The 24,500-nt window shown below is 47.1% G+C and overlaps 1 long non-coding RNA gene across 1 annotated transcript in view; it reads right to left on the reverse strand.

Annotated features, from left to right (window-relative positions):
* Positions 1-16,201, reverse strand: part of LOC147914097 (uncharacterized) — a 30,288-nt gene extending 14,087 nt beyond the window's left edge. The window contains exons 1-2 of the long non-coding RNA XR_015555795.1: positions 15,826-16,201; positions 5,964-9,564 (exon numbers count right to left, since the gene is read on the reverse strand). This is a non-coding gene — a long non-coding RNA (uncharacterized LOC147914097). The remainder of the gene's footprint in view (positions 1-5,963; positions 9,565-15,825) is intronic.
* Between the last annotated feature and the right edge of the window lie 8,299 nt (positions 16,202-24,500).

Consider the following 24,500-nt stretch of genomic DNA (forward strand, 5'->3'; position numbering starts at 1 on the left):
ATCTGAACTCCTCGTGTCCCTGAGTGCATGACTGGGCATAACCAAGACCACTCCGCAGACGAGGACTTGGATGTTCTGAGAGCACCCCTGAGATGAGCTTGTTCAGGAGGGGTCGTTGGACTCCTCTAGCTTCTGTGGGTGGCACCTCTTACCCCAATCCACCCTTTGCTCCTCAAGTGTCCAGAGGAAACTTCCCTTCAGCCCCAGGAAACCTGGAATATCTGGACACCCGGCTGAACTGAGCAGCCGCAGGGAGAGGTGAAGAGTGGACCCAGCTCCTGCGGGGGGAGGGGAGGCGCCTTCCTGCCCTGAGCTGGCGGCTGTGGAGAAGAGCGCACCCCTTATCGCAGGAACTAGCCTTAGGCTCCTGCTTGTGCCGCGCCCCCTCCTCCCTCCCTAACCGTCCAGGTTCGCCTGGGACTGAGGAGTTTCCTGGGACGTGGGACTTCCAGCGCTAATGCCAGGAAGGTGCCAGGTAAACCCAGATAAGTTGGTCACCCTATGTCCCCAGGCTCTGCGCCTTCTGTTTCTCATCTCCAATCCTGACCACTCACTCTGTTCTCTGAGCAGATGCTTATTCCTGTTAACCTAAAAATAAAGAGCCAAAATGAGAGGCAGAGAGGTGCTTATTTTGGGATCAAAGCATTGCAATTTAGAGTACACAGATGCAGGTAGCAGCCCAAATAGTGCCCTGCTGGGAAGTAAGAGGCAAGAGCTTTTGTGTGTGTGTGTGAAGAAGATTAGCCTTGAGCTAACATCTGTCCCCAATCCTCCTCTTTTTGCTGAGGAAGACTGCCCCTGGGCTAACATCCGTGCCCATCTTCCTCCATTTTTTTTTTTTTTTTTTTAATATATGGGACGCCGCCACAGCATGGCGGCGCATCGGTGCGCCCCCGGGGATCTGCACCGGGCCGCGGCAGTGGAGCGCGCACACTTAACTGCGCGCACTTAACCGCTAGGCCGGGGGGCCGGCCCCCACGCAGGAGCTTTTAAAGGCAAAAGAGGGAGGTTTGCATTGCAGAGGATGTTAATTGAGGTTGGTGGCAGAAAACTAATTTTGGCTAAATATAATTGATTGCTAAGATTATAGCTAAAGGAATATAAAAGTCTGTCACGGTGATGAGTTGCCGGTCTCTGCTGCAGTCTCAGAATTTTTGTGTCTTCACTCAGTTCAAAAGTTCACGTTCTGCCCAATGACGATGTGCATAAGACCCATTTCCTTAATGGCTTCCCAGCTCCATTGTAAAGCCCCTAGACTAAGTGACCTTGTTTTGTTTCATATTTTACATTTCCCCCTTTTGATCAAGATCTTTCTCTGAAAGCGTCTCTGATCAACCATAGATTTGTTTACGGGGCCGGCCTGGTGGCGCAAGCGGTTAAGTGTGTGCGCTCCGCTGTGGCGGCCCGGGGTTCACTCGTTCGGATCCCGGGCCGCACCCACAGACCGCTTGGCAAGCCATGCTGTGGCAGTGTCCCATATAAAATGGAGAAGATGGGCACGGATGTTAGCCCAGGGCCAGTCTTCCTCAGCAAAAAGAGGAGGATTGGCAAATGTTAGCTCAGGGCCAATCTTCCTCACCAAAAAAAAAAAAACACACACACACACACACATAGATTTGTTTAGTCCCACATCACTGGCATGGACCTGTCCCAGAAAGTCATGGCCCACGTTGGGGGTAAATTTTTTTTTCCGATAATTATTCCAAGGAGTCGGTGTGACAAGGGTTAGGCCACATTTGAGCAACAAAGAGGCAGTCAGGAAATGACTCTTAGACAGTTTCCTCACCTAAAAATTTCATCCAGTTACCTGAAGGTTCAGGTAAACAAGTCTTACCTATCATTTCAATAAGTTGAGCCACCATAATCTTGGTGTTTGTAGAAGTTCGGGAGCAGATCTGAGTGAGCAGTAGCATAGGAAATTTAAATACAAATACACATAGCAAAATTCCAATAATAATCATAAACAATATGTGAAGTCCTGATCTCACCCAAGCACCTATACCTTAAGGAAGCCAGATGAAAACATCGATAAGGAATCAGAGGGTGTCATTAAAAGACATTGGACAAGGGGCCGGCCAGGTGGTGCAAGCGGTTAAGTGGGCGCGCTCCGCTGCAGCGGCCTGGGGTTCGCCAGTTTGGATCCCGGGCGCGCATCGATGCACCGCCTGGAAAGCCATGCTGTGGTGGTGTCCCATATAAAGTAGAGGAAGATGGGCACGGATGTTAGCCCAGGGCCAGTCTTCCTCAGCAAAAAAAGAGGAAGATTGGCAGATGTTAGCACAGGGCTGATCTCCTCACAAAAAAAAAAAAAAAAAAGACATGGGACAAGAGAGATCCTGTGCTATTTTTCTGATTTTTCCAAGTTCTAACTCAATTTTACCAGAAGAGTTGATCCAGGTACAGCAGGAGGTGTTGGCTATGGTGCCAACATGATGCCGCCCTGTTCTGCAAGGAGATAATTGAGTACCATTTGGTTATCTAATATAACCTTTGCTAGGAAATTCAGGGACCATTGTTGTTGATCCAAGGCTCAAGTGGTAGAATTTTCCAGTTTAGCTATGGTTAGGGATAAATTTTTTTTATCAATAGGTCATTATGGATTGGACCAACCCAAGGGACAAAGCTTTTGGCAATGGTAATCAATGGAGAGTAGATGGGGTGTAAAAAGGGGGTCCCAAGTCTCGCCTAGACCTATGAGATTGCGGTTGGGTTTCTTCTTTAACAAGAACTTGAAATGGAATATAAGGGTATTCTAAAAAGCTTTTGTCCTGCCGTACACCAGCTGTCTAGACATTCATAAGCCCATGGTTCCCCATTGTAATCACACTAAGGTGTTCCTGGATGGGGCACATAGTATGCAATGCCTTCTAGTTCTGCAGCAGTGTCAGTGGTCAAGAGCACTTGGTAAGGTCCTTTCCTCAAGGGCTATCTTCCTCTGATGAGGTTTCCAGAATACGCAGTCACTAGACTGTGACCAACAGGTTTCTTTAAATTGGAAGCCGGGAAGGCTTCTTTAACCTGTTGGTGATAGGCTTGAGCATAAGACATTAGAGACTTACAGTAGCTGGTCATCCTAGCATAAGACAACAAGGGATCAGCAGGAGGTTGTATACCAATAGCCGTTGGTCTGCCGGTGATTATCTTGTATGGAGTGAGTTTATGTTTTCCAAAGGGGGTACTGTGAACAGTCAACAAGACCAAAGGCAATACCTTAGGCTAGGGGAGTCCAGTCTATAGGTATATAACAAGGCCTCAAAGACAATTAACAGGACTAGAATCTAATATCTACAAAGGTGCAAACGTAATTCTCTCTATAATTACCCCCATATTTTTTTTTTACCAAAGATAGTCACAGTAAAACTAACTCATTAGCCTGATTATTTATATAAGTGAGAGTTTCTAAATTTTGGAAGGATCAAGTGGAGAGAAAAATTAAATGTTTCATCTTTGTTCACAAAGGTATCTTACCAAAGAGAAAAGATTTCTTTAAATCTGGAAAAACAAAACATTAGAGCATCGTTCTCAGTTCATGCAGTCCCATGTAATTAATACTTGTTCTGCTTGAATGGAGTTTTTCCATTAGTTCTCGACTTTGCCTGATGATTGAGGGTGATACAGTGATAATTCCAAGAAGTTTGCAAGATTTTCATTAAGGCTCGTATGATTTGCCCAGTGCAGTGGGTGCCTTGATCACTGGAGACTGTGGAAAGTACACCCCAAGTGGAAAACATATTTTCTAACAGATATTTTTGCCACTGTGAGGGCATCGGCTTTGTGGCAAGGGAGGGCTTTAATCCATCCGGAGAACAGACATACAATATCAAGAACATATTGATAACCCGTACTAAGTGGCAGTTAAATGAAGTCCAGCTGCAGGTGTTCAAAGGACCCAGAGGGAGGCCTCTGGGGACAGAAATAGTTCTTCCAATACTGGGCGAAAGAATGTAAAAATTGAAAAATAGGGTTTGCCAGCGTGCCGGGAAGAGCCAAGCGCCATCTTGGATTTCCCATAACCCTGATTATTTGTTTAATTTGCAGCCATTGTCTACCCATTTTTTGTGTGTGTGAGGAAGATCAGCCCTGAGCTAACATCCATGCCAATCCTCCTCTTTTTTTTTTGCTGAGGAAGACTGGCGCTGAGCTAACATCTATTGCCAATCCTCATCCTTTTTTTCCCTTTTTGTCCCCAAAGCCCCAGTAGATAGTTGTATGTCATAGTTGCACATCCTTCTAGTTGCTGTATGTGGGACGCGGCCTCAGCATGGCCAGACAAGCGGTGCGTCGGTGCGCACTCAGACCGAACACCGGGCCGCCAGTAGCGGAGCGCGCACTTAACTGCTAAGCCACAGAGCTGGCCCCCCCATTGTCTACCCATTTAATTTCTCTGATTCAGGAGCAGACTGTTGCCATGTTACAAGGACATCAGGATGGCGAAAGTCTGGCAATGAGGGCCTATTCTTTACAGAGGCAGAATGGACTTCATCCACACGTGCCGATCTTTATAGATTCTGTTGTTGCTGCCTTTACATGAAAGGCAGCTAAAGCGCTTTCCTGATATTTAGGTTCAGTCCCTTTAGTGTGAGCCTCAATTTTGAGGACAAATGACATTTTATACCAGGACATATTAGACTTCCAGGAATTTCACATAATCTCTGGAATTCTTATAACATATACTTATACAGACACAACATAAAGAAGGCTTAATGTTAGTTCTTATTTGATAATGCTTCCCATGTAATTTAACATATCCAATAAGCCTAATTAGTTTAATAACCCTCTTTTTATAAGAAGAGAAAATAAATCTTTTTTGTGTGTGTGTGTGAGGAAGATCAGCCCTGTGCTAACATCTGCCAATCCTCCTCTATTTTTGCTGAGGAAGACTGGCCCTGGGCTAACATCCGTGCCCATCTTTCTTCACTTTATATGGGACGCCGCCACAGCACGGCTTGACAAGCAGTGCTTTGGTGCGTGCCCGGGATCTGAACCAGCAAACCCTGGGCTGCCGCAGTGGAGCGTGCACACTTAACCGCTTGCACCACCGGGCCGGCCCCATGAAAATAAATCTTTTGAGATGTTTCAGGTGTCCTCTGAAAAATCCCAAAGTTAGCTAGAGGTCAAAAGAGACTTCTTTTAGAATTTGACTTGGGGAAGTTCATCAAAAGAGATTTTAAGGGGCCAGCCTGGTGGTGTAGTGGTTAAGTTCGCATGCTCCACTTCAGTGGCCCAGGGTTTGCAGGTTTGGATCCCAGGCACGGACTGACCCACTGCTCATCAAGCCATGCTGTGGTGGCAACCCACATACAAAATAGAGGAAGATGAGCACAGATGTTAGCTCAGGGCCAATCTTCCTCAGCAAAAAGAGGAAGATTGGTAACAGATGTTAGCTCTGGGCCAGTCTTCCTTACCTAAAAAAAAAAAGAAAGAATCAATAACTTTCAATAAAGTTATTTTAGAATTTTGGAGCCTTTGACTTTAAGTGCACCTTTTAAATGATCTTATCTATTTAGAAAATTCCTTCTACTAGCCATTTCAATTTTAAATCATCCTTAGTAATTTTGGTCCATTGAGATACATATTTACAAGAGAAAAGACCATAGTTCTTAAAGATAAAACCACCTGGAGTTCTTGAGGGAGAAACTTGTCAGGAAACTTTAGAAAATGAAAATCGCATGTTAAAGAAAAGTGCACAAGCAAGAATGACAATAGGAAAATCCCTCAATTTAGAGGGACTGACCAAGGAAAAACTCCTGCCAAAGGAATCCCCTCCTGTGGCAATGACCACAAGCCAAAAAGGCCATGCTGGCGCTTAGACAATCGTCTCCTGGACAGTTGCCCCCAATCCCAAAAAAAGGCACTGACCTCCACCAAATGGAGGGAGGTCAGACCCTAACAGGACCCACGATCAGAAGAGTTGGTAACCCATGGAAATGATGAGCCCAAGGCAGCTCATGTAGGTACCATACCCTGTTCTGGGGACATCAGTCCATGAAGATGAGAGTGCTCCAGATCCCACTTCTGACACCATGTATGTTACCTAAAAGTAAAGAGCCAAAATGAGAGGCAGAGAGGCATTTATTTTGAGATCAAAAAATTGCAATTCCAGATACATAAATTCAGGTAGCAACACAAATAGTGCCCTGCTAGGGAGTAAGAGGCAGGGGCTTTTAAAGGCAAAAGAGGGAGGTTTGCATTACAAAGAATGTTAATTGAGGTTGGTGGAAGAAAGCTAATTTTGGCTAAACATAATTGATTGCTAAGACTCTAGCTAGAAGGAAGTAAAAGTCTGTCATGGTGATGGTTGCAGGTCTTATGCTGTGGTCTCAGAATTTTTGTGTCTTCACTCAGCTCAAAAGTTTACATCCTGCCCTTTGAGGACATGCATAAGACCCATTACCTTAATGACTTCCCAGCTCCATTTTAAAGCCCTTAGACATAAGTGACTTTATTTTGTTTTACATTTCACATTCCCATGCCTCTCTGCCCTTGCCCAAGCTGTTCCCACAACCTGAGCCACACTTTCTGTCTGCTTTTACCTCTCTGATTCTGCTCTGTTTTTAAGTTTCACCATTCTCCCTCCAAGAGGCCCTCTGTGCCTCCCAATGGACGTGCTTCCACCTGAACTGTCCATGAAGAATGTCCCATGTTCCACCCTGCACTGCAGCCAGCTCGGCCTGGCCTCCTCTTTCCAGTAGTCTCGACAGTCCTCAAAGACTGGGTCCACACTTGCCTCACCTGTCCCCCCAGTGTCCACACACATCCTGGCATAGAAGAGGTATGTTGTCCTGAATGGGGCACCCTACAACACTCTATGAAAAGCCTAAGGATTCATGGTGGGGTCTCTGAGATATCTAGAACCCAGGATGAGAGCCAGCAAGAACAGGGTGGCCTAAGAAGAAGCTGACCCTAAATGATACTTTCATTACTTTTTAATCCTCCCAACAACCCTATGGGGAAGTTATTGTTCTTATCACCATTTTACAAGAGAGAAACTAGGCAAAACAATAAATAATCCAATTTAAAAATGGGCAAAAGACCTGAATAGATGTTTTCCCAAAGAAGACATACAAATGGCAACAAGTACAGGAAAAGGTGCTCAACATCACCAATTATTAGGGAAATGCAAATCAAAACCACAATGAGCTACCACCTCACACCTGTTAGAATGGCTGTCATCAAAAAGACAAGAGAGAACAACTGTTGGCAAGGATGTGGAGAAAAGGGAACATTTGTGCACTATTGGTGGGAATGTAAACTGGTGCAGCCACTATGGAAAACAGTATGGAGGATCCTCAAAAAAGTAAAAATAAAACTACCATATGATCCAGCAATTCCACTTCTGGGAATACATCTGAAGGAAAGAAAAACACTATGTCAAAGAGAGATCTGCACCCCCATGTTTATAGCAGCATTAATAATAGCCAAGAAGTGGAAACAACATAAGTGTCTGTCAACTGATGAATGGATAAAGATGTTGTGGTATACATATGGTGGAATATTATTCAGCCATTAAAAAGAAGGAAATCTTGCCATTTGTGACAACATGGCTGGAACTTCAGGAAATTGTGCTAAGTGAAATAAGTCAGACAGAGAAAGATAAATACTGTATGATCTCACTTATTGTCGAAACTAAAAGAAAACAAAAACCCAAACTCATGGAAAAAGAGATGGGATTTGTAATTACCAGAGGCGGAAGGGGAGGGGAGGGGAAATTGAATGAAGGCGGCCAAAAGGTACAAACTTCCAGTTATAAGATAAATAAGTACTGGGGATGTAATGTACAACATGAGGACTATAGTTAACACTGCTGTATGGTATACTTGACAGTTATTTAGAGAGTAAATCCTAAGAGTTCTCATCACAAGGAAAAAAGATTTTTTTTCTTTCTTTTTTTTTTTGGTATCTCTATGAGATGGTGGATGTTAACTTATTATGGTAATCATTTCACAAAAAATGTAAGTCAAATCATTGCTGCACATCTTAAACTTATACAGTGCTGTATGTCAATTATATCACAATAAAATGGGGGGGAAAAAGAGAAACTAGGGTTTGAATAAATTAGTCAGCTCGTCCAAGTGTAGAGCTGGTACTCGGTGGTGCCTAGATTTGAACCCAGGTGTGACACACTCCAACGCCCGTGCTTTACCACTGTGATATGCTGGTGTGTTTCATACAAACCCTTTCTGGAACAAGGCAGGCACGAGTAAATAAACAGGAGAGAGAGGAAGGGAGGAAGGATGAGGTTAAGGATGTAGATCAATGCCAAATTGCCTAATAGGGGAGAAATCGAGCAGGCTTGTAGGCTGCATTATTTGACATAAAAGATCAATAGCCCATTTTGTTTTCACTCTGAGTGGAAGTAGCTTCTAATGTGTCCCCTTCAACCACTCCTCATGTGGGTGGGAAAGGCAAGACGGGGAGGAAACAAGAATAGGGACGGGCAGGGCAGGCCACTGCTGAGAAAATTCAGTGTAAGAATTGGCCCCAAATGAGCATGGATACTTGTGGAACTTCCACACATGATTTGAGAGTTACCCAAACCTCTGCTTCCTCCCCGCCATCTTGACTCAAAACAGCCCCCTAGAGGCCTACCTACCACAGTGTCTGAAAGCTCCCAGCCTGGCTGGGCTCTGGGTTTGATGCACCACCATCTCCAGAAGGCTCCTGTGGAAAGGGTGGGTGACTCTGAGCAGGGCATGTTAATGCACCTTCCTCCACAGCCCAAGGCTGCCCACGGCAGAGCAGAGAGCTGGGGCCCTGGAGGCAGAGCATGGTGGGGTGGGTGTCCGAAGCAGGAGCAGGACCAGCCATGCATCTGGAGGGCCCGGGAGCCTCCTGCTATCCTATTCTGCTCCAGTAGAGGCTTCAGCTTTAGTTCTCCACCTCCATTGGCCCAAGGGCAAATCAGAGTCAAAGGCCAGATGCACACTTGGTTTTGTTTTTTTTGTGTGTGTGTGAGGAACATCAGCCCTGAGCTAACATCCATGCTAATCCTCCTCTTTTTGCTGAGGAAGACCAGCTCTGAGCTAACATCTAGTGCCAATCCTCCTCCTTTTTTTTTTCCCCAAAGCCGCAGTAGATAGTTGTATGTCATAGCTGCACATCCTTCTAGTTGCTGTATGTGGGACGCGGCCTCAGCATGGCTGGACAAGCGGTGCATTGGTGTGCGCCGAGGATCTGAACCCGGGCCGCCAGTAGTGGAGCTCAGGCACTTAAGCGCTAAGCCACGGGGCTGGCCTGCACACTTGGTTTTTGTGGGTTAATGGGGAAGAGGATTCTCTGGGACCAGTTCCTCACCCCAAGCTTAAACCAGTGTGAGATCCCCCACTTCCTCTTCCGTCTTCCTGCCTTAGACACCTGAGCTTGGGTCATAGCAGACAGCACGGGCGGGAAGCCGTTGAAGCTGGAGCTCGTGGTGGCCGAATGGGCACCCGTGGAGGGGAAGACGGGCCTGTTGTCCTTGTCCAGCTCGGGCAGCTGCACCTCCTCCAAGAAGAGCTTGTCAAAGGCATCGCACGTGGGGCTGTAGAGGCTGCAGGGGAAGAGGGGCGGCTCCGAGCAGAGCTCCTGCAGGGATACAGGGAAAGGAAAGAAGGGGACGGAGGACAGAAAGGACGGAGGGCTGGCCTATCCCCACGCTCCCAGCCAGAAGCCATCAGAGCATTCCGAGGGGCATGCACATGTGCGCTGGCTGGGACTTATCCCTCCACTGCCCAGCCCAGCCTGGCTGTTGGCTTCAATTATTGCTTCAATTATTACTGAAGCTGTTGACTTCAATTATCGCTATAAGGCAGGGGTTAAAAACTCAATTACCTAGGGGGCCAAGCAGGTAACATAAATGAGTAAATGGGCCAGTTAAGTCTTCTAACAAACTGGAAAGTCAATGCCTGTCCAAAGAGGGCAGCCACTATTCAGTTCCAGCAGATCATAGCAGAGCCATCAGATATGGGCTATGGAATATAAATTTGAATTACTTGCCATGATGGGCTGCAGGTCCTATATCATCAGATCTCTCAAGGTTTTTAGATGACCTGAGATATCCAGGCATTTGCGAGATATGTCTAGATTTTTTATTACTGGCAGCTAAAATTTATAACTATTGTGGGAGCCAACCAAGCCCAGGGGCCTCTTGTTTGCAACTTCTGCTCTTAGAGCATCTCCATTTCCAGCATTCTAGATTGATGGGAAGAGAAGCAAATACACACACAAAGACACAGGTTAGAGACACCCAGAAACACTCACACACACACACACACACACACACACACATACCACTGCACACACATATATATAAGCAAACGTGCGCACACTAAGACAGTCATTCGCCAGGAATGAAAGTCAAAATATTTATAAAACAATATGGCCTGGGCACCAACCCATCAGGAGGGGCAGCTGCCTTCAAGCTAGAGGAAGATCTCGGGGGCCCCGCGGGGTCAGGTATTATGGCTCCGGTTGCTGGATCACAGGATGGACTGAGTGGCAGGAGTGACTGAGGAGGCCCTGGGGGTACTTAGGGGAATGGCTATTTAACAAGCAGTGGAGAAGAATTTCAAAGTTCTGGAAAATGGCCACACTGATGCATCCTGCTGACTGTCCATCTTGCCTGACTAGGCCCACAGAGCCAGCAAATGCTCCGACCCGTGTGCATGTGTGTGTGCGTGTCCTCCTGTACACTAACGAGCAGGGAGGGCCCAGCCTCCAGGGTCCAGCACACCCACCCTTTCCCAGTGCAGGAGGCACAGGGCATCTCAGGGTGGGGTCTGGACTCTTGGGGCTAGAGTGGCGATGTCAGAGCCACAAAAGGGCCCCCTTACAATCACCATCATAGGAATCCTGAGGACAGGCTCTTGGAGGAAGATGTGAAAGGAGCTATAGTGGCCGTCATTGAGACAGTACACCAGCTTCCTGCTGCCTCCTGAAAATGGGGAGAGGACAGGACTGCCAGGGTGCTCAGTCACTACTCTGACTCCTAGCCTTCCGGGTTGGAGCCCAGACTCTCTGCCCCTCCTTTCCCCCAGGGCCTAGGAATGCCTGGACTGTGCCCTCCCCGCCCAGTCCTGGCCAATCACCGGGCTCCAGCACCACTTTCTTAGCAATGATGCCGACAGGAGCCACGTGGAAGGAGCCAGGCTACTCGATGACCTCAATGCCACTCGCCTGGGGGAAGTCCCGGGTCAGGGCGGCACTGATCACTCTCACCAACTGGGATGGGGTGTGGCGACAGCAGGGAAAAGATTAAGACTCATTCAGCACATGTTGATGCTCCAGGGCCTGGGCCAGGTTGTATCATCACCTTTCATCCCCATGGAAGCTCTGCAGGGTGAGCGTTAGAATTATCTCTGTTTACCAAAGAGGAAACAAGCTGAGAAACAGGACGTAACTTATGTGAGGTCACGTGGTAGGCGAAGAGCTGAAAGAGTGGGGCCACTAGGCTCCCTGAGAAGTCTGAAAGTGAGCGATTTAATTCAAAACACAGTAAGGAGACAGGCTGTCTCCTGGTCCCAGGGAAAGAAAACTCCCAACTGTAACTTGATTAGTGATATTAACAACAGTTCTACAAACACACAGAAACGTGCGTCTACACATACCTACACACAGACACACACAGAACCATGAACACGCAGAAATATGCACGTACACATGTCTACACACGGACACAGACACTGTACAGCAGCTGCAGTTGACACCTGTGCCGTTTCCCCTCCGCCCACCTGAGCTCACCTGCCCTGTGTAGGCAGGTTCCAGCCTCAAACACCGACATCCCTCTGCTTCCCTCCCGGAGAGCCTTCGCCAGCACACCCAGCAGCCAGCTTGGGTGGGGAATTAACACCCCCCGCCCACAACCCTCAACCAAAGAGGGACAGGAGGTGATGGATAAAGGGCCAGGCTCCCTGTCCCCCAGTGGGATGACTCTCAGATGGTCCCTAGTGCGACTGGTCCAGGTGTCCACTGTGGTAACCAGCTCACTGATGAACCTTGTTTCTGACTTTTCTCCCTTATGAGTCACTCTCCTGACTTCCTCATCGGTGCTTCCAGCGACCCGCTCCCAAAGAAACTACCTGCACCCAAGTTTTTGTCTCAGAGTCTGCTTTGGGGGGGAACCAAACCAAGACACGCATGTGCACACCTGCCCACCTAGCACAGGCAGAGGCACACCCAGAGAGACCTGGACACACTGAGGTATGTGCATGTACGTGGACGCACACACACACACACATGCTGACCTGCCTGGTATCACACTCTCTGACCTCCCTGAGCACAGGGACCACCAGTCATATAGAGGGCAGAGCCACCCAGGCCAACCGCAGAAACACCGGGAACATAACTGACTACCCTGGCACAGCTGTGTGCTCACAGACACAGGCACACTCAGGTCCACTTACCGATAAAGGCACCCACAGAGGGTCACCTCCAGACCCAGATGTTCACACGGACACACAGCCACATACACAATGCAGCAGGGACAGTGCTGTGTGGGCTCTCCTTCCCCCCATGGACATTTCCTGACAAGATCCCAAACTCAGGGGCTCAAAGCAGGGAGGGCCTAAGTAACCTTCACATCCCACCCTTCCCCTTTTGACAGACAGGGTCCTAGGGCAGGGGCACAGCTTGCCATGCAAGGGCAGCACTAGACCCCAGCGCTCCTGCCCCCAGCTCTAGGGGCTTCAGCCTCACTCACCTGGAGGGCCAGCCCGGGGGAGGGGCGCCGTGGATAAGAAGACAGGGAGAGAGTGCTCAGTCAGAAATGCCAATGGGCCCACACTTCTTGCCACCCCCATCCAGGCCCAGCTGACCCCCAGACCTGGCAGCGTTTCCAATGCCACTGAGTCCCTGGGTCTATCACACCAGCCCAACAGCACACGTGTGTATGCAATTACCTCTTCCTCAGTTACACCCAGGGAAGGGAGTGTAGAAAACAGATATATCAAGATTGATATGCACCTACTGTGTGCCAGGCAACATGCCCCTATTTTGAAAATGAAGGAATCACGTGTTAGAACTGCTCAGGGACCTGCCCAATACACACATCAGGTGGGTGACTGAGCCAGTTGAACCTGGGCTGTCTCACTCCAAATGCAGTGTAGTTCCCGGACACCCCCGGGGGCCAGACCCCCTTAAATGAGGCTGGGCCCTGAGGGCCTCCTCTTCATTTGTCTTAGGCCAACGTTGGTTGGGTATGTACTGTGCTGGGTAATTTGCTCATTGCACTGCCTTTTTCCCTGCCAGCTGACCCTTGCCACACCTGCCTGCACCCGCCTCCCGGCTTCACCTGGCCCGGGGTGGTGCTGGGCCGGCTGGCCTGTGGCCAGCTCCTCCTTGCTCTGGAAGGTCAGGATCTGCCCCCCGCCCCCGTGGTGGGCAGCATACTGGACGTGGGAGGCGGGCTTGCAGGGGTTGGTGTAGATGACGCACGAGGGGGCCACACCCAGGCCCAGCACCTGTGCCAGTGCCACCTGGCGTGGCCAAGATCCTGACTTATGACCCACTCCCCTGCTCCCTCACTTTCAGACAGGAGCCCCGGGTGGGGCCAGTGGGGTGCCCGTTACTGAGTCCCTGCAATGTACCAGGCACTGGTGCTGACAGTTACAGCTCAGAACCAACCCCCCTCCAATAAACTCTAGTCTCATCAGGGAAGAAATCAGGGTGGCTGCCTGGAGGCAGCTGGTGCATTTAATCCTGCTTAGCTGAGGGCTCCTCAGAAAGGGGAGGAGGGAGGCTTAGTAAATATTCCCATGTCCAGAGATACCATTCCCACCACTTGGGCTTCTGCTGTAACCTATCTCAACAACCCTGAACCCCTTTCTGCTAAGAAACCCTCAGGGTGTTTTACACCCCAGTGTAAGGGAAGAGCACAGGATTTCGTCAGGCATCTTTCTGTCTCTCACTATATGTGGCCCGTGGGCAGGTGACCCACCTAAGTCTGTCTCCTCCTCTATTAAATGAGGACACCCAAGGCTACCTTGCAGAGCTGTGGGGAGGATCAAGGAGACTGATCTACGGAAGGCCCCTTACACGGTGCTTAGCACATTGCAGGTGCTCAACAGGACAAGGGAAGCTTACGCACAACCCACAGCTTAGTGGGATTCAGCCCCCACCCGGCTGGTCCCGTCTGACCCTCGGCAGGCACAGGCTCCCGTGACTGGCACAGTCAAAGCTGGTGCCCAGGGCGGCCAGGACATGCAGCACCAGGAGCTGCTGTTGCATTTCACCACACGGAAGGGCGAGACCCTGGGCAGGGCCTGCCGGAAGGCCCGATGGTGGCTGGCCAGCACGCCCAGGTCGGCCACCAGGAAGGGGTCTCGGCTGTCTACCGGGGCAGGGAGAGAGGGAGGGAAGGCTGGGTAGTTGGTTATCTCATTTAATCCTCACAACAACTCTATAAGGTAAGTACGGTTGATATCCCCATTTTAGAGATGGGGAAACAAAGGCCCAGAAAGCTGAAGTCATGGGCTCAAGGTCAAAGAGCAAGTACATGGCAAAGACAGGATCTGAGCCCAGATCTCCCAAATACAGGGAGCCTGCTTGTAACCACTGTACTGCCTGTCGACTTATGCCCGTCTTCACGGTAGGAGGGGCAGCCTGTTGGGCCAGGGAGGAAGCCAGGCTATTTGTTCTATAATCACTCGACAAAGATTTATCCAGCACCTACGGTGTGCCAGGCTCCAGTCTGGGTGCTGGGGACACAGCAGTGAACAGAACAAACCAAAATCCCTGCCCTGCGAAGCTTCCATTTGACTGAACCAGAGGGGGACAGGTATGAACTCATACAACCTGTGCTCGGTGAGCAAGTACCACGTGCCAGGCACTGTGCTGGGGGCTGGAGGTGCTGTACAAATTATTCCCGTTTCACAGATGGGACCCTCTGAGGCTCAGAGGGCTGGAAGACCTCACCCGAGTTCTCACTGCTGGGAAGCAACACAGTTGAGACTCAATCCCAAGAATGAAGGGCTTCAGCTGAGACCTGTAGGTCAGGCTATTTTGAGATATTATCTGTTTTTCCCCCTCTCATTTTCCCTCCTCCTCTGCGCTTCATCGACGCCCAATGACTGGTTCTGTAATTTATGTTCTTGGGGGAGGTATGTGGCCAGGCAGAAAGAGGCTGTGAGTCTTTCTGGCTTTCTTAGGGAAGCTTAGCCCTTGGTGGAAGAGGATGCCAAGCTGCAAAAAGTGTTTGAGTAACACTGATAGAAGAAAAGTGAGCCTTAGTGTGTCACTCAGTGTCCAGTCACATCCCCCACCCTCTCCTTGCCCTCCCTCTCCCTGCGGGCTGCTGAGGTCTCACTCTGTGACCTGCTAGCCCTCCCAGGCTGAAGCCACCACCTTGATGCCACCCCACCTCTGGGATGTCAGCTGTCACCTCCTGCAGGCTTACTCCTACCCCTGTGCTGTGACCCAGAACCTCCTCTGCCTGTTTCAGGAGGGAAGATCAGCAGGGACCCTGCTACACCCCTGACTCTCTGGCCAGCCTTGCTTGGGCAGGGGGTGGGGAGGACCCAAGGATGGCAGAGATGGCAGGGCCCAAGTCTCCTATGCCTGGGTTTTAGAGAAGTGGGTCTCTACCCAGAAACCAACCTGCTCTGTGATTTTTGGACCAGTCACTCTTCCTTCCCTCCAGCTTGCCAAGGGGCCCTTCCTCCATGCCCTTGCTCCCCAGCAGAGCAGAGGGGTTAATCTCCTGGGCTCGAAATCACCCTGGTGTACTACTCACACATGTGGCTGTGGGCAAGTTATCTGACTGCTCCGAGCCTCAGTCCCCTCATCTGGAAAATGGGACCTCAAGCAGCAGTGATGAGGATTAAGTGAGATAATATACATAAAGTGCCTCACGATTACTGTCGGTATCTGTGTTTGTTTCGGTCCTTATGAATTGTCCTTGCCAGATTATGACGGCTTGAAGACAGGGACCACATCTTCTGCACGTCTGCGTCCCCAGTGACGCACACTAGCACAAGACTCGGCACAGAAGCTGCTTCAGTAGATAACTGTAGAATAAAGAAATAAATGAATGTCACGTCTAATATATGTGAGATCTAGGTCTGTCTGCCTCTTCATCCCACGGGGGATCCAGAAGAGAAAATCAGTGGGACAGAACTGACAGCCAGAAACAAAGCTCAGAACAAAAGAATTGAACACGTCACCAATCACCAAAAACAAAAACGGGTTTATAGACCAAATGGTGTTGGCACAGCCGATGAGCAATTTGGAAAATATATTTAGAACCTCACTTCTCACCAAAATAATGTGAAATAATTTAAAGAGTTAAGTATATGTTTTAAACAATTCATAAAATATCTAAAAAATATAGAACTGATTATGTGTCATATCCCTGGGGAGATGATGCTTTAAGCTTGGATGTGACAAGAGATGACAGTGTGAAAGATCAACAGATTTGACGGCATCTGATTTATAGATTATGTCCATTCATAAACTCAAAACTCAGTTCTTTCTGGGAGTCATGAGACCTGTGCCGACCCGGGGCTTAGCTAACTAACAGGGAAGTGTGACCTGAGTCAGTTGCCACCCTCGCAGGGTTTGATTCTCTCCACTATAAAACCCAAGAAGCAGTGTAGTGCAATGATTAAGGTCTTCATCTGAATTTCAGCTCTGATCAAATTATTTGACCTTTCTGATCCTCCATTTCCTCATCTGCAAAATGGAAATAATATTAGTATAGGACACTAGGGCTGTTGTGAGGATTGAATGAGATCATCGAAGTAAAGGTTTTAGCTTAAACTCTGTTGATTTAAGACACTGGGCTTTGAGGACTGTGTTTCTGGGGTATAGCCTGACACACACCTTAGTATAAGGAAGTGCTGGCAAATGGTTCTGACAGCTCTGCCTCTCCCAGAGGGCTGTGACTTGCCTGTGCAGAGGTCAAGGGAGTAAATAACTCTCAGCACAGCCTGCCTGACTGCATTCTGATTTCTTCTGGAACATTGCTGTGAACAAAGAAACAAGTTAGCTCCTATGACTAAGAATGGCTCTGGAATACAAGGTGTGACTTTGGTCAATAACTGGGGTTCTATCCTGTTAGACTCTGTGGTGGCCGTGTGAATTAATGCAAGGTACCTCAGATTTTCTTTAACTAACCGTGCTGTTAAAGGTCACGAAGCTTCAGGGAGCATGCCCACATTCTTTTGCCTTAAATACATCAAAACTACCTGGTTTGTAGCAAGCCTAGAATCAAAGAAAGATTAATCAGGCCCAACATTTCTGTGATTCCCATGGTTGGGTTAATGCATATTTATGAAACTCCTACTACGCATTGCATAATTTCACGATTTCTTATAATCCTCATAACAGCCCCATGAAGCACTAATTATCATCTTTATTTTACAGATGAGGAATCAGATGTTTAAAAAAAAAAAAAAGAATTCCCAAGATTCTTAGTAAGTAGCAGAGCTGGGATTCAAACACAGGTCTGTCTGATTCCAGGCTTTTTCCACTAAATAGTTAACTCTTTCAATAGTCACAACAACTAATTGCAAAGTGAATATTATTATGTCTGCTTTACAGACGGAAACCTGAAGGTCAGAGAAGGGCAGGACCTCACCCAAATCAAATGGCTTCCAGAACTCACAGAATTCATCTCACAGAATGACCTCAGACCCAAGTCTGATGGAGACCAAGCCAAACAGCCAAACCCAGGAGAATAAAATGCCATTCTGTCCTTGCCAGTCTCCCCTTCCTACCACACACCCAACCCTAGAAGACTCTTCAGTCCAGTTCAGCCCACTCATTATATCCCTCTCTGTTCCAAGCCTTTGCAAATGTTTTTCCTTCTGCCTAAAATCCTTTCCCTCAGGCCTGGCAAGCTACTATTCATCTCCAATGTTCAACCCAAATGACTCTGTGTAGTAATCATTAGTGCTATCCATCAGCTATTTCCAATTCTCCTCTCGGGCACATGTTAAAATTACACTTCCCCACTGAATCAATCCATTCAAGCTAAGTTCTGCTGCGGTAGAAAACCATTCGCAAACCATGGAAGCTTATCACTACAAAGATTTGTTCTCGCTCATCGTGTGTTCCCATTGTGGGTCACCTTTGGCTCTGAGCCATCATTCCAGAATGCAGGCTGAAGGAGCAGCCCCTCATGGCACATTTCTGCTCAAAGATCACTAGCTAAAACAAGTCCCATCGCTAAGCCTGATGTCAATGGGGAGAGGATTATCATCCTTCCACAGGGTGAGACAGCAAACATTTCGGCAATGATACAGTCACCAGAGCCCCCGCTCCCTGAAATTGGGTACAGCCACGTGACTTGCTTTGACTAAACAAGTGTGAGCTAAAGTGATATATTACTTCCAGTAGGGAGCTTTAAGAGCCAGTGTTAATCACCACATGCTCTCTTTTCCTTGGCAAAAGCAATCAGCAGATGGTGGCTACTCCACCAGCCTAGGTCCCAGAGTAAGGAGAGCGTAGGGCAGAGCCCCCAGCCAACCCTTCCTGGATATGTAGTTTGAGGAGATAACAACCTTATTGTTATAAGTACTGAGATTTGAGTGTTGTTGTTTCTGCAGCATAAGCTAACCCATCCAGCTCAATACACACCTCCTTTGGAAGACTTCACTGTGCTGGCAGGGGACAGTGGGAGATGCTCAGAACTGGACCCAGGGATCGGCCAGTCAGGAAGCTGCTGATTTTTAAGGGGGACTAAAACACCATAGGAAATGTGACAAGGTTAAGAACATGGTATTTGCAGAACTTCTCTTTGGGAAAGTACAATATGTGGTTCATTCACTCATACATTCATTCAATCATTCAACAAACATTTATTGAGCATTTACTATGGTCCTGGCATAGGCACTGAGGATACCAACCAAAGTCTCCTCCCTTATGGAACTCACATTCGAGTGGTTGGAAAAGACACACTGATAAGTCACTTGGGGGAGGGTGAGCCCTCAAGTGCATGCTTGACCGTGGGTGATGGCAAGGCTTTTGCTCTGCCAAATGCAAGTGTGGGGAGGAGCCGAGCTGTTCAGAACAGGAGAGGGAGAGTTGTGGGACCCCAGAGAAGGTGGAGAACAAAGGCACCTAGGGTCACAGATAGTCTCCACGGGCTCGGGAGGTAGAGAATAACAACAAAAGGGAGGAGATGGACCCAGACCTGCTTCTGAAGTTTTGTCTACGAGTTTCCTTCATTGTTTTATTTTCATGGGCTAAAAACACCAGTCTAGCTTTCTTTATCTCAGTCCCACTGTTTGAAACTATTTTTTGAAGTTTCCTTTTAGTCATTTTTTTAAGTTTCCTTTTACTCACTCCTTTGTCATGGATCACTTTAGTGGTGAACTTCAGTTGTCTAGGGACTTTGGAAATACACAACATTCATTATTTCAGTGTTCTAAAACCCTAATCCCTCTCAAATCACTCAAGAACGGCAGAAAAGATAGCCAATACTCAGAATTATAAGAAAAATATACCACATTATAATATGTGGTTAAATTATAACATAGAACACATGTATAATTTATATATTACAATATAAAATTCCACCTTAAAAGTTTATATGAAACACTTCCTGCAATTTGTATCATTTTCACAATACTATTTGGATTTCGTAAAAAATACCCTTTTAAAGTCTCCTAGGGCTCTCCTCCCTTTTCTTTTGCAAGACTTGAGCCTTCGCTATTTCCTACCCTTAGTGCTTTCACTAAAGCGTCTGCCCATTTGATTTTAGTTTTTGGTGTTGGCCTCCCAGATCTAGTCCTCCCAGTTAAATCACATTCTACAGAAGAATTGGGTAATACAATTCTCGCAATACAAAACGTGTGATTTTAAAACAATTTTATTTATCATAACACTGGAATTATTTAGAGTCACTTTTCATTGATCTTCTCGGGAACCACAGATCGCCTGGAGCACATATGGTCCTCCATTCAACCTGGCCAAGAAATAGACATGTTTCAAGATGAAGTCGGTCACTACCCGTGAGTTATTTGTTCTTGCCAAGGATGTTCAGCTTGAATCTAATCAAGCTTATAGATGTAAATCCCAGTTTACAGGAAATATAGGAGAAGGAGGCACAAATTAACCAACACCAGAATGAAACAATCAGACACATCCAGAATGTGGGATGTTATGCGATTTGACTCTCCCAGCCTCACGGGAGGATGCGGGAGGGGAGACCATTAAAGAGAACTCAGAGACATAGCAATTAACTAGAATGTGTGGTTAGTGATTAGAGCAGGATTTGAAAACATCAGCTATAGAAGACATTTTGGGTAAAATTGAGGAAATCTGCATATGAACTATATTTTAGATGATATTAGGGAGGGCCGCCCCGTGGCTTAGCGGTTAAGTGCACGTGCTCTGCTACTGGCGGCCCGGGTTTGGATCCCGGGCGCGCACCAACGCACCGCTTCTCTGGCCACGCTGAGGCCGCGTCCCACGTACAGCAACTAGAAGGATGTGCACCTATGACATACAACTATCTACTGGGGCTTTGGGGGGAAAAATAAATAAATAAAATTATAGATGATATTAGGGAATTATAGTTACTTTTTTAGGTGAGATAATAACATTGGGGTCATGTAGGAGAATGTCCTTTTTTTTTTCTTTTTTGGAGATGCCCTTGAAATAATTAGGGGTTATGTGACCGGATGTCTTTACTTTGAAGTGTTCCAAGGAAACAATTTTAGATAGACGTATGACAGATGGTAAATACATAGATAGATAGATAGATAGATAGATAGATAGATGATAGCTAGCTAGCTAGATAGATAGACAGATAGATAGATAGATGAAATATGGCAAATGTCGACCACATTTTACCTCAGTGGTGGTATGGATGTTTATTATACTATTCTTTTTGCTTTTCTATATGCTTGGAATTTTTCATAACGAAAAGTTTTTTTAAAGTCTCATAATCTTAACAAAGAAAATCTTACTGGATCCAATTAAGTATCGTTAATAATTTACTTACGAGATTCCTTCCCAAGTAAATAAATATTTCCAACAGTTTGTTTTTTTTTTTTTAAGATTTTATTTATTTATTTACTTTTCCCCCCAAAGCCCCAGTAGATAGTTGCATACCATAGCTGCACATCCTTCTAGTTGCTGTATGTGGGACGCGGCCCCAGCATGGCCGGAGAAGCGGTGCTCTGGTGCGCGCCCGGGATCCGAACCCGAGCCGCCAGCAGCGGAGCGCGCACACTCAACCGCCAACCCATGGGGCCGGCCCTATTTCCAACACTTTGAAACGTCTTCACCCAGACAGCTCATATCCTGTGGACACCAGTCATAGTATTTCAACATCAGAGAACTTCACTCAGAAAACAGATGCACTTGCCCATGAGATAGTGTACATTTTAAAATAGTCACACTTTAGGGGCCAGCCCCACGGCGTAGTGGTTGAGTTCAGTTTGGCAGCCCAGGTTTGTGGGCCTGGACCCCGGGCGTGGACCTACACCACTCGTCAGCCATGCTGTGGCGGCATCCCACATTCAAAACAGAGGAAGACTGGCACAGATGTTAGCTCAGAGTTAATCCTCCTCGAGCGAAAAAAAGAGGAAGATTGTCAACAGATGTTAGCTCAGAGCCAATCTTCCTCAGCAAAAAAAAAAAAAAGTCACGTTCTAAAACCTCAACATACAACTCGTATGGCTCCTCTGAGTTATTCACAATTTAAAAACTGTTTTTAAAAGCAACTTCTTCTTCAGACAAAACATTCCCCAGCTTCCCTATAATTCCCCCCCCTCCAAGATCTTCAGTATTTTTCAAACTCCTCTTGATAAATCAAGATTTGAAAAAAAAAAAAAAAACACCTCATTTTAGACCAACATCATTTTATTTTTTTTCAGGGACAGTTTCACCCTGAGCTAACATTTGTCACCAACCTTCCTCTTTTTTTTCCTCCCCAAAGTCCCAGTACATGGTTGTATATCCTAGTTGTAAGTCCTTCTAGTTCTTCTATGTGAGCCGCCACCACAGCATGGCCACTGACAGATCGGTGGTGTGGCTCCGTGCCCGGGAAGTGACCCTGGGTGGCCGACGTTGTGAGAGCACCGAACTTTAACCACTAGGCCATCAGGGCTGGCTCAACCCAACATCATTTTGCACTGACATGCAGAGGACTCTGTAAATAATTTACCTGATCATTGGATTTTGAGATGTGGAGACGGTTTTCCATCCCTCCATGATCAACCACCCACTGGGGAGGTAGCCAGAAACCAGGACAGGGGTTTCACTACTCCAGGCTCCTTACTCACCATCCAGGTGCCCATGACAATTGTCTTCTGGCCACAGCCAGATTTACCATACTTTCAGGGAAAGTACATGTTCGCAGTTTAAAAACCCAGTCCGTTCAATGAGATATTACCTCACACCCATTAGGATGGCTATTATCCAAAAAATAGAAAATGACAAGTGTTGGTGAGGATGTGCAGAAATTGGAACCTTTGTCTGTTGTTAGTAGGGATGCAAAATGGTGCAGCCACTGTGGAAAACATTATGGCAGTTCCTCAAAAAATTAAACATAGAATTACCACATGATCTAGCAATTCCTAGGTATATATCCAAAAAAATTGGAAACAGGGACTCAAACAGATATTTGTACACCCGTGTTCACAGCAGCAATATTCACAGCAGCCAAAAGTAGAAATAACCCAAATGTCCATCAATGGATGAATGAATAAACAAAATGTGGTATATCCATACAACGGAATCTTATTCTGCCCTAAAAAGGAATGAAGCGCTGACACATGCTACAACATGGATAAACCTTGAAGACATTATGCTCAGGGAAATAAGCCAGACACGAAAGAACAAGTATTGTATGATTCCACTTATATGAAGTACCTAGAGTAGTCAAATTCATACAGACAGGAAGTAGAATAGTGGTTAGAAGCAGGGACAGGGTAGGGAGTTGGAGGATAGGGAGTTCTTGTTTATTTAGTACAGAGTTTCAGTTTGGGATGATAGAAAAGTTCCAGAGATGAATGGTGCTGATGGTGACACAACAATGTGAATATACTCAATACCATGGAATTGTACACTCAAAAAAGGTTAAAATGGTAAGTTTGTATGTTATGTATATTTTACCACAACTGAAAAAAAAAGGCAAAACAAAACCCTGGTCCACTTGGGGCCACTGGGCGGAGACAAGATCTTATTGAGGGCAGCCTCTCCTGAACTGGTGACTTGCCGCCTCTATCCTCCTGCCTCAGACTGATTCCTGGGCTCTTATTCCCTATCACAACCTTCAGCTGTTGGTGGCAGCAGAAAGGGGCAGGGGAGTCCCATTTCCACTGATCAAGCCCAGCACGCCACCAAGAATCTGAGCTTGGTGGTGTCACATCCCCTGCGTCCGTGGGATCTCAGATCCAGCAAACACAATTCGCAAATGCAAAATGTTTTTGGGTCAACCAAATAGGGACTAACTCCCCCTTGGTACCAGACCATATTTTGTTTTTTATTCCAATGAATCAAAAATCATGTGCTGGGCCGGCTCCGTGGCTTAGCGGTTAAGTGCGTGTGCTCTGCTGCTGGCGGCCCAGGTTCGGATCCTGGGCGCGCACCGACGCACCGCTTCTCCGGCCATGCTGAGGCTGCGTCCCACATACAGCAACTAGAAGGATGTGCAACTATGACATACAACTATCTACTGGGGCTTTGGGGAAAAAAAAAAAAAAGGAGGAGGATTGGCAATAGATGTTAGCTCAGAGCTGGTCTTCCTCAGCAAAAAGAGGAGGATTAGCACAGATGTTAGCTCAGGGCTGATCTTCCTCACAAAAATAAATAAATAAACAAAATGTAAAAAAAGAAAACAAAAAAAACAAAAATCATGTGCTACCAGGAGCCCTCTCGTCCCTGTTAATTACAATGCAAACTGCAACCCACATTTTCTCGCTCCTGTCTGAAGATGGGGATCTTCAGCCACCCGACAGCATTCGATCCCCAGAGCTGGTGTAGTCTACTTGCCAGTAGAAGCCAACAGGGGTCTTACTGACCACTCACAGCCAAACCCCTGCTGGAGCTTCCAGGTGACTGGGGAGGTTACGGACAGGGCCACCTCCCTTTCATCGTTTCACTCAGAGGAGAAGTTCAGGGCCTATGGTGACATCGCAGACTCCTTTTACGTGAACTGGGACAATGTTGTGCAAGCCCTTGGAAGGCAGCATGGACGTTAACAGAGCAATTAGCAAGCATGACGACCAAACCAAAGCATGTTGACAGAGAACATTTAAACACCATGTAATTATCCAGCAGACAGAAATTTTCAACAAAGGGCCTTGAGACCACGCAATTCTCCTTCACATCATAGATCTTCAACTGACTTCACAGAAGGGTTTGCAGCCCTTGAATAAGATGAGTAAAAATAGTCACCCACAATCTTTTAATTCCATCTGCTTCCCCTGCAGAGCGAAAATTGTCGCTTGACAGTGACAGAGGATCTTGGGCCACATGTAATGGCCTTTCTGTAACAGTTACTTGTTCTCTCTCAGCTTCAGTTTCCTTCTCTGCAGAAGAGGGGTAAGTTTTTACCTGGCAGGTGGGTAGGT

Source organism: Ceratotherium simum, chromosome 22 (assembly GCF_057802395.1).
Source record: "Ceratotherium simum simum isolate JZ-2026a chromosome 22, ASM5780239v1, whole genome shotgun sequence".
Taxonomy (NCBI): domain Eukaryota; kingdom Metazoa; phylum Chordata; class Mammalia; order Perissodactyla; family Rhinocerotidae; genus Ceratotherium; species Ceratotherium simum.